General features: G+C 51.4%; 2 long non-coding RNA genes across 2 annotated transcripts in view; one reads left to right on the top strand and one right to left on the bottom strand.

Annotated features, from left to right (window-relative positions):
• Positions 1–16814, bottom strand: part of LOC141423185 (uncharacterized) — a 42291-nt gene that overhangs the window by 6986 nt on the left and 18491 nt on the right. The window lies entirely within an intron of this gene.
• Positions 1–16814, top strand: part of LOC141423187 (uncharacterized) — a 54893-nt gene that overhangs the window by 1757 nt on the left and 36322 nt on the right. The gene's annotated exons all lie outside the window — the stretch shown is intronic.

The raw sequence follows: 16814 nt of genomic DNA on the forward strand, positions 1-16814 counted from the left end.
GAGGGAGTCAGCAGGATTGGGTTAATGTCACTGCAAATGAGCCCTGACAGCGAGCATTGCCGGCACCCCGTGTAAAGTGTACCTGACAATCTGGCTTATGTTTAGTGAAGTCAGTCCCTCCTTCCCCAAATCCATCCTGGTGAATCAGAAAGTGACAGCCAGCCACCCGGGACTCACATCTGTAATCACAGTTATTTGGGAGGCTGAGTTAGGGAGGATCGTGGTTTGAGGCCAGTTTGAGCCCTATCTCAATCAATAGTCAGGGATGGTGCTGGGCACCTGCCATTCCAATGACAGTGAGAAGCTTAACATAGAAGGATCAAGGTCCAGGTCAGCCTGGGCAAAATGGAACACCAATCTCCAAAACAACCAGAGCAAAAGGGGTGGGAGGCATGGCTCAAATAGTAGAGCATCTGCCTAGCAAGCAAGAAGCCCTGAGTTCAAGTCCCAGAATCACCACACACACACACACACACACACACACACACACACACAGATAAACTTGATGTTTTTGGACAAACAGAGTTTAAAAGATTCTGCTACGGTTCGTGGGGATTAATTGTGGAATGTTCTAGCTGTCTACATCCTTCTACATAATTCTGAAATGTACCATGAGTCTTAAATGGATGATATACACGTGTGCGGGGAAGGCATTGTCGCGCCTTCCCTCAGGCCAGACGCTCCTGCAGGCGATCTCTCAGGAGAGCTCTGTCCTCAGGCACCAGCAGGCTCCTTTGACGATGGAGTGTGGTGCCATTTGTCACTCTTAAACCGTCATGCATGACGTCTTTCATCATGAGCAGCGTTGCTTTATAGGGTTATCAAAACTTATCCCACAAGTGAGCGCATCTTACGAACACGGTTAAAAACAAAAGGGTGATTTTAGATTAGGGTTATTTTATGGCCAAGTGGAGGCCACACAGCTTTGAAAACACCGCAGGGGACTGTTTATTACACAGGAACAAAGTGGTAGTGTGTGAACCGGGGGAATGGCTACAGTCACTGAACACAAATCTCAGGAACCATCAAACTTCTACAGTCGAGGTTTTCCCAGGAAGGAGGGCTGCACCTGCTCCCTGCTGACCGCCCACTGCCTGCCGTGAGGAAGCCGCCTGGCTCCGAGGGACTGGACGGGTTTTATGATGGAGCACATGGTCATTGGTGACTAGCAGTGTTGGCAAGACGCCTCAGGGCGTCAGAATTTGTCCACCTTCCTCACCCTTTTAGCCATTTTAAAGGGAGCAGCTCAGTGACATGAAGTCCTTTCATTTTGTTGTTCAGCTATCACCACCATCCTCCAGAACTTCATTTTTGTTTTTGCAGTACTGGGGTTTGAACTCAGGGTCTCATGCTTGCTCTACTACTTGAGCCACTCCACCAGCCCGACAGCCCCCATTCTGCTCTGTCTCTGTGAAATGGATCCTGCTAGGGACCCATACACCATTAGTCCTCTTGTGACTGGCTCTTCTCCCTTGACACAACTTCCTCCATGTTCATTCCTTTTTAAGGCTGAATAATATTTCACATTTCCTTATTCATTCATCAGTCATCGGACATTGAGTGAAAGCAGAACATTTTACATTACAGTTTAAACCTAAATGAGACTTCTTTTTTTTGTGAAGAACATTTTAAACAAGTTCACTGAACAATTTTTTCCAACCTCTTTAATCCTATGTTAAAAATAGACAATGCCTACAGAAGTAAGAGGCAACTAGCTTCTATTATACAACACCAAATATGTAAATAGAAGTGTCATTACTCCCCTTCTCTATGTGGGTTTCTTTTTCTCTTTCTCCTTTTATTCTAGAAGAATATATGGTGTACAAAGTCTTCATTTCAAAAATAGAACTTACAAATCAAATCATCTTAACCGGGAGCATAAACAGCAAACCAGCCTCTGTGAGTTATTGCTTGGATTCTAAAAGGAATGCATTTTAGACAGGACTTTTTTCTTCTTTGAGGTTTGTTTTAAGAGGTTCCAAAAGCAAAATCCCCCAATGCCTGGAGGCAGCGGTCAGGACACCAGCCCTGATGCCAGAAGCTGGGCTGGCCTGGGCAGCAAGGGCATGTCTGCAGCAGGACACTGTCCTGCCTTGTCCAAGGTCTCTGCACCCTGTGAAGTCTGCCCTGCCGAGGAAGGGGTAGTGGAGAGATCAGATGTGAGAAAGAAACAGAGTTAAGGGGCGTTTTAAAAGCAAGGATTTACTTTTGGAAGTACAGCTATTCAGGGTCCTCACACCACCTGGACAGATTTTTGTGTCTAGTCATCAAGGAAAGTCTCTAGCAAATTCAGTATGGGTCTCTGCAGGTTGATGCAGAGTCACCTCATCGGCAGTCCTGTGACAGTCAGTGCTGGCCACGGCTTTCGGTGTCCCAAACATCCTGGTCTCTGTGGCACCCAGCCCTCCTTGCCGTCCCCACCACGAGTCCTGGGTACCTCTGTGGTCCCTCCCTTGTGTTTAAAGCTGCTGCTGCTGCAGTGTCTTGTTGGTTTGCCTTTATCCCTCCTCCGTGCCTGGGAACAAAGGCTCCTGACCAGGACTGAGCAGCCCGGATCTACACCACCACAAACACCCCGCAAACCAGGGAACCCCTGCCAGCAGCTCCAGCTGCTGCACACAGAGCAAGTGCACTTTGGTGACTTCTGTCTTGGCGGTCCAGTGGGCCACATGAGGTGCTGACACCATGAGCCCCTTCTTTTTCCACAATAAGGAAGTCTGCGATCAATAAATTCAGGCAATTCTGGGTTTACCATGGCAAGTAGACACAGGGATTTAATGTCACTGAGAACGGCCAGAAGATGGGTAAAGGATGACATATTTTCTGGACCACTTAACACTCTTATTAAGGAACATCTTCCTAGGATGGGGGAACCCCAGATTACACACCTACTAAGTCCAGTAATATAGTGTGATGTCTAACATGCAGCCAGTCATCAACCAAGTATTCACCACATGTCAGAGACCATATGTGAAAGGTACCCATAACCCCAGTCTCTTTCTCTGTCCTCTCTACGCACAGGATTGTCCCATTCTGTAACACTCGCTTTGATCTTTGGGTAGAGAAAAAGGAAAGGAGAAGGGGTCTTGGGGAGGAAGAAATTGTCAAACCTTCCCCTCCGGAAGGTTTGGGAACTTCTGTAGGATTACAAATGGAGAAGAGAAAGCAAGAGGGTGTCCCAGGAGAAGATGGCAGTTTGCTTAGAGAAGACAGGACAGCCCCAAGAACTGAAGAGCGAGGTGTGGAGGGAAGGTTGGGGGTGTAGGGCAGGAAGAAGCTTTGCTGGGTGAGGAATGCAGGCTGGCTTGCTCAAGGTCACTCTGTGTTGACTAGAACAGCAGCTCTGAGGCTGTGCCTAGCCGTGGTTTACTCCTTCATATAAAGTAACCATTGTGTCCTAAGCTACTCCACTTTGAGTACAAGTGCCGAAACAGAAGGGCTCTAAATCTCGTTTATACAAGTGAACAACCATCTCCAGCACACCAGTGGTGAGGCACAAACAGATTTAATTATATGTGCCAATACACAGTTATATCTGTGAATATATCAAACCACATCAGAGACCCCAGGTACGAGAATTATCAACCACACCAGATGTAACCCCTTCCCCTGGAACTATAAAAGGAGCAGCACCGTAAGACAGATATGGCAGTCACACTGACCCACCGCCAAATCACCCGTCACGAAATCGTTCCAGGGAAATTGCCATGGCGAAGGCCCTTTGCCTCTGCCCCAGGCTCAGCTCGAGCGCAGGTCCCCTGCCGGTGACACACAGCCCACTTCAAACTGACACGGGACGTGGCCTGCCACCTGGGCATGCATTTGACTTGGCAGCTCTGCCTTGAGCAACTCTGCACCTGAGGTTCATAAAACCCCTTATCTGGGCCCCTTCAGAGACTTTTCCTTGCGTCTTTGTCAGCTCTCTGCCTGGGCCTCCAACCCAGCCTCTGACTGTGCAGTAGTCCTTTCTTTGCCATTCCGTAACCTATATATTGCTATCATGTGAAGCGTAACGTGTGATCCGAAAGGTAGCGTCAGTAAGAAAGATGGAATAAAAGAACCTGTGTTGCCAACAGCGCATGCTACCAAGAGAACTCCATAGTACTTGGCAAATCAAAGCCGTTACTCAGTTCATTCTGACATTGTGGGGAGACACAAGTGTGTCTGTCTATGTTTTTCTCATAGCTTGTTCATGACACTGGGTTGTGATAGCATCTTCCCTTGGTGTTTCCAGAGACTGTAATGGAGGCTGTATTGGCTCTGCCTTCTTTGATTTTTGGCTGTTGAGTTGTTGGTTTGAAGAGTCAGACTGTGAGTACCATTTACCGCTTGCTGATTCTTCGTCATTCTCCACTCATCCGTCTCCTCATTTGCTCTCCCCAGGACAGGATATTGGGGTCAGGAACTTAGATCTTGGGTTTATCAGATTGGAATAGGACAGCTCACCAGCTAGCTGAGCACCTTGATTGAGTCAAAGACCCCAAATTTCTAATCCACGGCAAAGAATGGGACAAGCAAAGCAAACCCCAATGATTGCAGAGGTTCATTCCATTCTCCAGGGTTCTGAACAGCAAAATAAGCATTTGTTTAGATAGGATGAACCGGCAGGTCTCCTCCTATCTCCACTCAGGGGACTTCTAGGGACTTCTAGGGGCTTGGAGTGCTGGCACCCTGAATCTTTTTCCAGTCTCTGTGCCTCTGCAGATAAGGAATATGTGGATAGGTGCTTCTGCCACACCCAGATCCCTGTACTAAGGGGCATCTTCAGCCCCAGTTTATGACATCAAATGAGTGCATTTTGTTTCCTCATGTGATTCCCATCAGTGTCTTTGCAGAGCCTCAAGGCGTGCTGTGAAACCACCCAAAGCCCCACTGGCATCTGTCCACACCTTTCTCCCTCAAGGGACTGACAGACCCAGACTCTGATAACCACAGTTAATGATGAAACACCCTGAGCTCTGAGCTGGCTGCTGGGCAAGCTCTGATCTGCTCTGACAAAGGTTTTTTGAAATTGGTTGAAAACCAGAATGCTGTTGTGTTTGACTTGGGCTTTTCTGCTGAAGACCTCGATTTAGGTCTTGAGAGCTCTGAGGTTTTCCAAAAGGTTCTGTAGGTTGAGGTGGCTGCCCATGGCGCAGAGAGCTGAAGTGGCCTCAGTGAGATGGCGACCTTGGGAGCTCCTGGGAGAGTGTGCCAACCAAGGACAGTTTTGGGAATGACTTGTGTAGCTTTGATATTTTAAATTCTTAATTTAATAATTAGGTTAAAAAACACAATAAACAAACCAAACAGAGGGCTGGCAGGAGAGGAAGGAGAATTTGGAGGAATATGATGGTGCAATTCCACCAACAGCCACTTTCGCCTTTTGCTTTCGGTGGGATTTTGGGACTGGGCAAGGTGGGCGTGTTCGTGTGCCTGTCAAACAGCCAGCACTGCTTCTCAGATGCCTCATGCGTTATTTATGCATTTGCTCAATCCCTTCGCCAAGGTACCTGTGCCAGACAGGTCTAGCAGCAGCCAGAGACTCACCTGGGTGCTTTCTGAGACATACCTCTCACCCAGATAGGCTGACTCAGCCAGTGGGAATGCTTTTCAGACACAAATTGTGCTTTCTTTTCTCAGAAAAGACTAGAAAAAAGAAATCTAGCAGTATAGGAAAGTTTCATGATGGAAAACAATTCCCTTCCCCCTCCCCCCACCCCTTCCCTGGCCACTCCACAGAAATTTGGAATTAAGTCCTTTATTCCTGTGTTTAGTCCTGATTTCACCTCCCCCACATGGCTCAGGGACATTCCATTGTCCATGTGGGACAGAGCTGTAGACTTTCTGCCCACTGATCTAGGGTTTTCCAAGTTCAAACAATGAGCCTCTATTTTCTGCATCTTAGACAATGTTTCCTAGGCCCTTGACTTGACACTTAAGGATATGAGTGAGAGCTCTTGTCCCCACCGTACCCTCCCCCATATCCATTCCAAAGGAGCTGGGCCTCTCCTGCTGCCCAGCCTGGAGGCCAGCTGGTTGTGGAGCCCATGTCAGCTGTCACTGGCTCTCAACTCTAGAAGTCAGGCATTTCTCCTTCTTCACATAGAGGCTAATTTAGGCACCATCGTGCCTGACACTACAGTCATCAGTGTCACTGGGCTTTGGGAAGGGCCTGGAGTTGGTCTCGTCAGCAGGTGGCTTTGACATAGGCCACCTGAGAAGCACAGTCTGAATCCCCAAAACAGGTGACAGGAGATGGCAGTTCCTGTCTGAGCAAGGATGGCACAATTACAGAAAGTGAAGACAGGTCACAGTTCTGCAGCCAACCCTTTGTAAAAGTGTGATGTGTGAAAGCTGAACCATGTCATCAATATGGGAAATTCATTCACTCAGCAAACACCGCAGACAGTACCCTCTCCCTGCTCAGGGGCCTTGCCTCCTCTAAACTCCTTCCTGACCCCATGGCACTCTTTCAAGAACACGGTCTTCAATGTGTGCCACAAAACACAGCCTGTCCAAGGCACAGGCCTTGGAACACTTCTGCTGAGGGAACAAAAGGCAGTGAAGGACATTGTCTGTCTTTCTCTCTGTCATATACAGACAAAGCTGGGAGAGGGCTAACTCCATTCTAAGTTCTTCCTGTTTGTCTGGTTAAAATAGGCTCATGTATGCTTTGCAAGCCCAAAGCCTTGAGTTCAAACCCCAGTCCCACCAAAAATAAAATAAAAATTTAAAACATAGGTACAGCTAACTCCTTCCTTTTTTCCTTCCCTTCTTCCTTCCCTCCCTCCCTCCCTTCCTTTCTTCCTCCCTCCCTCTCTCCCTCTCTTCCTTCCTTCCCCCTTCCCCCCTCCTTCCCTTCCTCCCCTCTCTCTTTTTCTTTCACCAATCTCTATTTTCTAACTAAAAGACCTAGGAAACCAAAGTACTACTTTCAATCACTCACAGGCATCCCTTTATTAGCTCATAAATGAAAGGACCAGGTAGCGATCTGGTTTTTCTAAGGTGCAGATAATTTATTCTGGAAGAAAATCACCCAGGGAACAGAGGAGTGCAGACTCCGGGTGGGGAGCTCACAGGCCACACCTCATTTGATCTTCACAATGAGCTGTGCTGTCACTGGTTTACAGATGGGGACACTGGAGTCTGGTAGGTCACTCACAGGGTTAATGGCGGGGACAGAATTTGAACTCCTGAGCTCTGTGACTACAGCCAGCTGCCAGGGATTAATGACACCTAACAGGAATGGAAGTCAAGATTGGCTTGATTGTGCAAAATAATTACCTTGTGTCAAGACTCCACACATTAACGCTCTTGACCTGAATAAAACTCACCTGTGTTACACCTCGTCCTTGAAATGATGTCTGTCCTGGCTTGGTGACCACTGTAGCATTTAGTTTTAGTTAAAATCCCAGTTTTGGAAGAAATAAGGTGGTGAGCTGCCCACAGAGGGCCCAGATCAAGGTTGTGGGACAGACCTCATGTTCTCTTCTGAAGCACGCGTCTCTGAGACCTGCGTGGGTCTTGCTGGCTCCCCACGTGCTCATGTGATAGCAGGACAGAGACAAGCAGCCAGCTCGAGGTCTGGGTGATGAAGCTGGCTCACCTGTGCTGCACTTGGTGCTGAGTTGGGCGGTTCACGCTCCAAACATCCCCCTGGATGTCCCCATCAAGGAGCCACAGGTCAGAGAAAACCGCTCCGAGGAGCGATGGACTGTCACAGGGAAATGATGCACCTGGTTCCTGCTCACCGGTCATGCTGTCTGAGGACACATGCAGCTGTGTGCAACCCGTCAAGGGGGCAGAACTGTCACGGCCAAATGGGTGTGATCGGGAGGCCTTCGGCTCAGGACCAGAAAATCCGAAAGTCAGATCCTCGAAGCCCCGTCGTTTGAGGAAAAGATTCACTTTTCCACCACGTGAGCTCAGTGCAGGTCTGGTTGGTGGTGATCTCCACAGTGTGCGAACTTTCCCTCGGCTGTGTGACGATGGTGAAGACCTTGCCTGGGAGCAGGCCTGGCTCTCGGGGCCTGTCCCTTTGTTTCCTGGCCCAGGGCAGAGCCCAGGTTTGCTGAGCTGGGAGTCTAATTCGACACAGTCCTTGCAGCAACCTTTGCCCATCCAGCTCCACTCCGGCTCGTGGGGTGATGGCAAGAGTGGCTCTGCCATGTGACAGCTGGAGGTGACGTCATATCAGTACCACTGGCCACCCTCTCTTCCTTCTCACTTAACCCTTTACCACCTGCAGAGCTGGTCCTTGATTGTGACCTCATGTGACTTCCTCCCCAGGGGCAGCAGCAGGCTATTGGATCTGACTCAGGAGAGAGAGGAGCTGGCTCTGGCCCTGAGCTCTGCCCTATGCTTGGGCCACCCTGCCCCTGTTCCCACCTGCAGGAGACCCCCTGGAGGGGCGGAGAGGCTCCACCAGCCCAGCCCGTGAGAAGCTCCTTGGTGACACCCAGGGTGCAGTGGACACTGGCCCTCGATGTGCCAGTAACCACACTGCTCTGTGCTCTGGATGCTTCAAGGAGTTAAATGGCGCCTCACTCACGTGGGTAGGACCCAGGTGGAGAGGGAGATGAGAGGGAGGAATGTGTGAGTGTGTGTGGGGGGGGAGGGTGCGGTGTGGAGTGTGATGTGTGATTTTTGTGGTCTGTGCTCTGTGATGTGTGTGCTGTGTATGGTGTGTGTGTGAAGTGTGGTGTGGTGTGTGATATGTGTGTGGTTGGTGTACGGTGTATGTGGTGTGTAGTATGTGTGTGGTGTGTTGTATTTGGTGTGTATTGTGTATTGTGTCTGGTGTGTGTTGTGTCTGGTGTGTGTTCAGGCAGCCGTGTACCTGGCTGCAGTGCAGGCTGTGGCCGTGGTGGGGAGGGACAAAGCACCAAGGAGGTGACAGCTCTGTGGCACCCTGAACTTTTGTTCCGAGAACACCACCTACGCACACACGGCTGGGCTGCCAGGCGCTCGGCCGCCCACGCGGGGATCATGGGGCCGTGGAAGGAGCTGGTTTCCAGCTAGAGGGATTTAGAGCTGCCTTCTCTCAAACAGCCTCAGATTGCTTCTTGCCTTTGTCATGATCTCTGCACACCTCCACATCCCCTCCTGCCTCTGCCCCTCATCCCCCCTCAGTCTGCTGGCCGTGGGGCTGCCCTGCCAAGCAGGTGACAGAGCTGGCTGCTGTCACAACTCATGACTCTGTGGTGACTGCACCTGGATTCTTCTGCATGAGGCTTAGCAGAGGAGGGCAGCGCTGCCTGCAGATGAGGGACCCTGGGGACAGAGGGCAGGAGGTGGCCCTGTGAAAACACAGTAACAGTTTCCATCCGGAGTCCAGGCAGGTGGAGTAGGACAGCATGGGGGAGGGCACAGCCTGGCAGCCCAGGGGACACCGGCTGTGCCAGGACCGCAGTGCCGAGCCCTGGGCACAGAGTCAGCTGTCCCTGCCACCTCTGTGAGACACTGTGGTCGGTGCAAGGCTAGGTCTATTCCTGACACACTCCCTTTCCTCTGTCCTCGTTCTCCTCTGTGCATGGGTGGCAGGACTGGCCGAGGCTTTTCTAGAAGCTAAGATATGGGGCTGCGTGTGGCTCTGGTGGAGTGCGAGGTCCTGGGCTCATCCTCAGGATACACGCCCACATTAAGGTGCTATCGACAGACCATAAAATGCACCATTTATAAAATTCAGTGCTGTCACACCACCATCACTACTACTCGGTTCCAGAATGTCACCAACACCCCAAAGGAAGCCCCGAAACCCTTAGTAGTCAGACTCCATTTCCCCAAGACACACTGGTCTCTGGCGGCCATGCTTACCGTCCCTAGGGAGTGGCCTGTTCTGGACATTTCATAAACGTGAACTCACAGTACATGCCTTTTTCCCTCACCATTGGGGTTGTGCCATGTGTCTCTGCTTTGTCCTCCCTCGGCTGGGCAGTGTCCTGCCCAGCCTGCATTTTCTTCCTCGTTTCCCCAGCTGGTGGGTGGCTTTATCTTTTAAGTGTTCTGGCCTTGCAGGGTCCACCTTGCCCTGCCCACCAGGAGCAAAGGCCTTGCTGTCCACTGTTCTGGAATCTTCCAGTAGGCATGGTTTGATGTGTTGGTGGTTTCATGGCTGAATAAATAGCCCCAAAGCACCTAAGGAGTGGGATCTCTGAGTCACGATAGTTCTAATATTTGAAGTCTTAACCTTGCCCAGCCTCAGTTTCTCCATCTGTAAAACGAAGGTATTGAACCAGATGGTCTTCAACATTGCCTCCAGCAAAGCAATGAGCAAACAGCCTCAAGTGACTTTTTGAAAGAGGCAGAGAAAGGCAAGCTGTGAACCAACAAGGCTGGGTGCTTCTGTAAGGAAACCGCGGTTAGGTCATCACCGGGGCCACTCTGCCTTCTGTTATGAAGTCAGTCACAGCAGAAAACTTTGTTGAATGACTGGCTACATCGAAAAGAAATGTAATGTCTGGCAATTAGCTCCCAGACCCAGCAGAACAGCTCCCAGCCGTGGGAAGTTTATCCAGACCGTGCCTTCCACAAAGGCTGTTGGTTGATGCTGAATTAATCCCATTATGTGCCACCATCAACATGACCTTCCAGCACAGCCAGTGGGATTTAGATCATATTAATAGAAGTATAGTGGCAGAAACAAGGGAGGTGACATGGGTGAGAACATCCCTGGTGTGGCTGTCACTCTCTGAGAGGGAGGCAATCAGGAAGAACAAGTCTGGAGGAGGATGGATAAGAAGGTGACATATTCCAGAGCCCTGCAATCTTAAGGAGTGCTTAGGGTTTGGGTCTGCAGAGGACAAGACAGACAGAGCTGCTCCCTTGGGGAGGGAACACAGGAAGTTGACCTCCACCATGGAGACCTGGAGGGTGGCTGGAGCCATGAGGGGGGCAAAGATCTTTGGGCAAATGAAATGGAGACAATTGGTGGGATCCGGGCTAAGGGCAGTGACCTGGGAGATGGAATCAGGACTCTGAGGACCCTTCTGGTCTGAGAGCAACTGAATGGTGCTTAGATTGGGGTGGGGTAGGGCAGGGTAGGGGTTTGGTCAAACCCCATGTGCACAGTAGGCACCTGGAGTCAGCAGGGTCCTGCTAGCCTCAGTGGGTGGGGAGCTGACTCCCCACAAACACTCCTCTCTCCTGCCCTGTGACTCGCAGGGGTGGCTTATTTTCTGAGGCAACCGGTTCTCTCAGTCCACTTGTGGCCTCCTTTGAATCCAATAGAGTGATTCACAGTGATCTGAAGTCACCTGGAAAGCCGGTTTCTTCCGGGAACACCAGCCTGGTGCCAGGCACAGGGCAGGGCTGTCCCTGGGCCTGGTGAGGCTGGTGGGCGGGTTGTCTTTTCACCTAAGAATGCTGGGAGGAGGCAAAGGAGCCCTGTGGCTGCTTCCTGGTCCCCAGTCTAAGAGCCATCTCCTCAAGAGCCCACTTGGCCTTTTCTCCATCAAGGTCTCCATGGGCTTCGTCCACAGACAAAGCCGTGAATCGGGATGTTCTCAACATCACTGGTCACTTTCTACACATCCGGAGGGGCCTGGACTATGGGCAGCCAAGGTCCTTCCTGCCAGTCTTCTTGCAAATAGAGCACAAGGCCCAGATGGGCCTCAGTGTCAAGGGTGGCTACCTGTCAGGGAGGCCTGATCTAGAACAGTCACCCTGCAGGGCCCATGCCCCCTCCCTCCTGTCCTGTCTGTAAGCCAGGGCAGCTGGAGCTTGGCCACACAGAGGCAGAGTGACACATTCCACAGTGCTGCGTGGACGAGGTCACCCTGCTCTCAGGAAACAGAAGCAGGCACAAGAGAACCACCGGGCACCCCCTTCTGATCCAAGAGCTCCACTCAGCCTGTGCCCACCTGCCCTGGGGTTGTGCCATTGACGGTCTGAGACGCCAAGGCTCTTCTGGGAGATGACTCACTGTGCAGCCATGAAGGGAATGTCTGTCCAGTGCTCTCCCGCCATCCATGGCGGAGCAGTCCAGCCTCTGTCAACAGTATTGACACCATTGCCATTGTGCAAGAGACCTGGGGGGTCAGACCCCTTGCCGTTGCCTGTCACAGGGACAGCTCAGGCCCAGAGCATAACTCATGCTCCTGACACCCTGGATCCTGGACACTTCCAGGGCACATTCCTGCCAGCTGCTCCCTCCCTGCCCCCTCTGCACTGCCGGTCCTCAGGGGGCCTGTTCTTGTGGCCTTCAGGAGTCTGCCAAGTGGATCTGGGGAGGTGGAAATTGCTCTCAGATGTGACCAGGACCAACTTCAAATGTCAGCTGTCATCATGTGCATTTCTCAGGAGATCAGCCACACAGACCTATGCCAGAGCTTCGGGTGAGGGGCTCTCTGCCACCCCTGTACCCTCTCACTGCCCGCAGCCCCTTCCACCTGCCCCAGGACAGTGTCCACTGGAAAAAGAGCAAGAAGGCAGGTCCCCTGCTGGAGTCTGTGCCAGGACATCAGCCAGAGTGAGGAAGGGCCCTGTCCCAACCTCCTTTTCGCCAGGTTGTGTCCCCAAACTGACCACCCCCCCACCCCACACTTCTGGTTCCTGAGCTCTGTACCTGCATCCTCTCCTCACAACTCCTTCAACTCTTCTCTCCTGTCAAGATGGCAGAAACCCAGGAATCTGGACACACACACATGCCCTCCCCTCCTGGGGTTCCACACAGCCTGATACCAACAGGGGTTCTCGGGACAGACCTAACCTCAGGTGCCATTGGTGACCCTCCTTCCAGGTACACCTTTAGTGTGTAGAGCAGTGATTCCTATACTTTCTAACGATCCTGGATCCCGGGTCTCTCTCCAGCTCAGAGGTGCACACACCCACACCATTTTTTCACACAATTTCAGAGCTGCTGGGGGGGAGGGTCCTCTTCACATTTACAAGGAGAATTCGGGGACTGGAGACCTGTCCGGTGACAGCAGTAGGAACGGAGCTTGGTGGTGTAGCCAGCTCGTTACGTGTGCTCCTGTGACTCCCAGCTACACACTGCCACCTTGCAGCTGTGAATCCTCCGATGGTGTCCTAACCTATTCCCGCCCGCCTCGCTTCCTGCAGTTGTGTAACGAGACTCACCCCTGCGTGGGACAGACAGACCATTTACATACTAACAGGTGGACGGTGTGAACACGGTGCCTCGCACATACGACATCATGCAAGCAAGTGGCCACGTGCCAAGGACTGCAGTGGACCATAGATCCTGTGCAGGACAGCACAGGGTCCTTGCCTTGAGAGACTTTCCCTTTCAGTGGTCGAGGCTGACCGACTAGAAGTTGTCATGACTCCCGTTGTTCTTGGTGGGTCAGTTCCGAATTTACAGTGGTGTCACTTTCTACGTGCCACTGATGGTTTATCATCCATCAGCACTGTTCTTGGGAGGAGTGCGAGATGGTGGCCTTCTAAGAAAGGGGGAAAGACTTCCTTTGAACACTTACTGGAGAGGTGGAACGCTTTGGTGTCTTTGGCCTCCTTCTCATGGATGCTTTCAGCAGAAGCGTGGACTCCCAATCTCACTTCCTCCTTCCAATAACTTATGACTGTTGCTGGAAGTGGTTTACAAGCAGACTTCTCTTATTTCTCCCAAGTGGACAAGGAGGCCCCAGAGAGGACCCAACTGGACAGGACACTTGAGTGACTGAGGCACACAGAAAATGCTCTACAGGGCCAATTCCATGCAATTACAGCTGGGATCTCGATTTTCTGCACCTTTATCCATATCTTTGGTCTGCTTTGATGCCCAGTCCCAAGGAGCTATGTCATTGCCTATGTGAACATCGCCCAGGTCCCAAGTTTGAGAATGGGGTGTGTGTGTATAGGGGGTGGTGTCTCATTTTAAGAAAAACTAGAAAAAAGTCCAGAAGCCAGTGAAGAAGGGCCAGGCTGGGTGACTCCTGGCTGCCCTTGGCCTGGAGACAGAGGCAGGCCAGACTGGCTCCATGACAAGAAGGCAGGTGGAAAGGACTTGGCTCAGCTCTGCCTCTGTTGACGTGTGCTGACTGGGCTGGCTGTTTACTATGTTGTTTTTCAACAGCTGCATTTCCAGTAAGGCCCAAAACATGCCACAACACCCTCGTTTACACACTAAGTGTGTCCCTCGGGCAGCACGTAGGCCAAGAAAGGGAGAGTCCAGAAAGGCTTGATTAGCTGGCTGTGACAGTCACCCAGGTGTGTAAGGTTGGCCACACTTCAGAGGGGTGTTGGAGCAGATTTCCTTTCAAAGAAGGTCTGGCAGTCATGGGTTCTTGGTCTAGAAGCAGGAGCCATCTCAGTGGCTTTCTCAAGCAACCTGGACAAGTTATTTCCTGTCTGAGCCTCAGCTGTCCTCTGATTCCTTAGTGGGCACCAATAGTGGTGAGCACGAGGCTCCTGGGCCCAGTCCTTCATCCTGCCTGGGGGCCATGGGAAAGGCCTGGTCCTGCATGAGGCAGTCTTCCCCTGTGAGTGCAGAAGAGTGTCCCTGTAGGCTCCAGGTCGTGATTAACGAAACACACAAATGGCTCTGCTGAGGGTCAGACACCTGGTGAGTGCTCAGTAGTCAGACACTTTGTCGGTCTGGTGCTACCAATGAGCACTTACAGGGGGTTTTGTGAGTGGCAGCACCCTGTGCTGGGCTGGTGGCTTCCTAGGCATTGTCCCTTAAACATTTGGTTATCTGTGAGGTGATAAAAGGCTACTGTTCTCGTCTTCTCTTCTGATGAAAATCATGAAAACCTCTACCTCCGTGTTACCAAGCTTCCTAAAACATGGTCATCAGCCACCTTTTATTCACAACCATTTCCCTAAGGCAGAGCTCGAGCTCCGGTCTAGGGTAGGGAGAGTAACAAAGACAATCTAACAGCAATGGCTTCTTCTTCACCCAGGGCTGCAGACGCCTGTGCTTACAGTGACGTAGGAAAGACAAGTGTTCCCTGCATACTCCTGGAAGGGAACTGAGGCTGAGTCTGTTCTCCAAAGGGACAACTGGAAAACATCTCCTTTTCTAATCTACTGTCTTTTTCAAGCAAAACTAGGGGTTTTTAGTCAGCTCTTCAACCCCCCAAAAAAGCACAAAGAAGTCTGTGACTTGCTTCCCATCTGCGGGGTCGGTGAGATGGGCCAAGCCCAGGCAGGACAGATAGACTTTCTGCTTTCTGAGCGGGTCTGGGGGAAAATGCCATCCTGCAGGTGACAGGCTCCAGTGCTGTGGTCACCCTTCACATGAGCTCTCTCCTAGGAGACCCTCCCCAGGTACACGTGGTGAGAGGGGACAGGAGACAGGGGAGAGAGCTTCCCATGTAGACATGGCTCCTGTGATCACAGAGGCGCACACAGAGCCCCTGGATCTGCTGTCTGCAGGCGGGAAACCCAGGAGAGCTAGTGACAACAGGCCAGGCTGAGTCCAAAGGCCTGAAGAATTGGGGAGCCTGTGGTGGACGTTGTGGTTTGAAGGCAGCAGATCGCCAATGGCCCAACTGAGACAGGCAAGAACGGAAGACTTCACCCTTCTTCTCCTTTTCCTTCTATTTGGGTCTCTGGGGGTTGGATGAGCACCACCCACATTGTGGAGGGCTCTCTGCTTCCTGGGTCCACCAACTCCAGTGCTAATCTCCTCCAGAAAGGCCTCACAGATACACCCAGAAGTGGTGCCTTTCCAAGTACCTGGGTATCCCTTGACCTGTCAAGTTGACGTAAAATAACCACCACATTCATTTTGCCATTGGGAATTTGTGTAGAGGACACAGAGATGATCTATGATCTCTCAGAGTTCATGGTCATGGACGGGAGGCAGAAACACACACACATGGACACACACACACACACACACACAGACACACTCACACACACACACACACACTCTGAGATAGAAGCCATCAACGGTCAAGAAAAGCATTGGGGGAGGCTGGAGAAGGAGAGAAGGTGTAAATGTGGCAAGATGGAGAGAGAGGCAGTGAGTATCTGAGGCCGCCATGGAAGCTGAAGGTGAGATGGGAGAGGGGACACGACGTCCTGCATGGGGAAACCTCTCAGAAGATGCAGCAACAGGACTCGGTGACTGTTGTGGGCTGGATAATGTCCCCCCAAATGACATGTTGAAGTCCTGACTCCTGGTACTCACAAATGTGACCTTATTTGGAAACAGGGTCTTTGCAGATATAGTTGAGGTAAAATGAAGTCACTCCATAGGGGGCGGGCACTTAATCCCACATGACAGGTGTCCTTTAAGACAAGACATAGAGACAGAGAGTGTCATGTGACCAAACAGATGCAGAGAGAAGAGAGTCCCATGACAAGGGAAGCCAGGATTGGAGTCACGCCACTGCCAAGTCAAGAACAGACAGCAGGGACGAGAAGCCAGGAGACGAGAATGGAGAGGACATTTCTTTGGAGCCCCAAGGACACAGCCCGCCAACACCTTGAGTTTGAACTTCTGGTCTTCAGAACTGTGAGAGAAGTTTCTGTTATTTTAAGCTGGCCAGCTCATGGTCCTTTTGTCATAGCAGTGCTGGGAATCTCATACAGGAACTGCTCGTGTGCTGTGGGAAGGCACAGGGGCAATGTGTCACCACATTGGTGGTGTGGGGCAAGGAATTTGTAGAAACTCAGAGGCAGCAGAGACAACAGATATTCTGTGTTTCCTGCGGTGCTTCACATTTTTCCAGAAAGAGGCACACCTTTCCTTCTCTCTTAGTAGAGCCCCTAGTGCTGGGCCTTTGGTAGGGGCTCCCTGTATCAGCCATGGTCTCCGGTGGGTACCATCACCTGCACTTTATAGATGGAGGGCCACAGGTTCTGCTGGACTGGACAATGCACAGGTGTGTCTGGAGACAATTCCTATGTCCTTAAAGCAC

Source organism: Castor canadensis, chromosome 5, assembly GCF_047511655.1.
Source record: "Castor canadensis chromosome 5, mCasCan1.hap1v2, whole genome shotgun sequence".
Classification (NCBI taxonomy): Eukaryota; Metazoa; Chordata; class Mammalia; order Rodentia; family Castoridae; genus Castor; species Castor canadensis.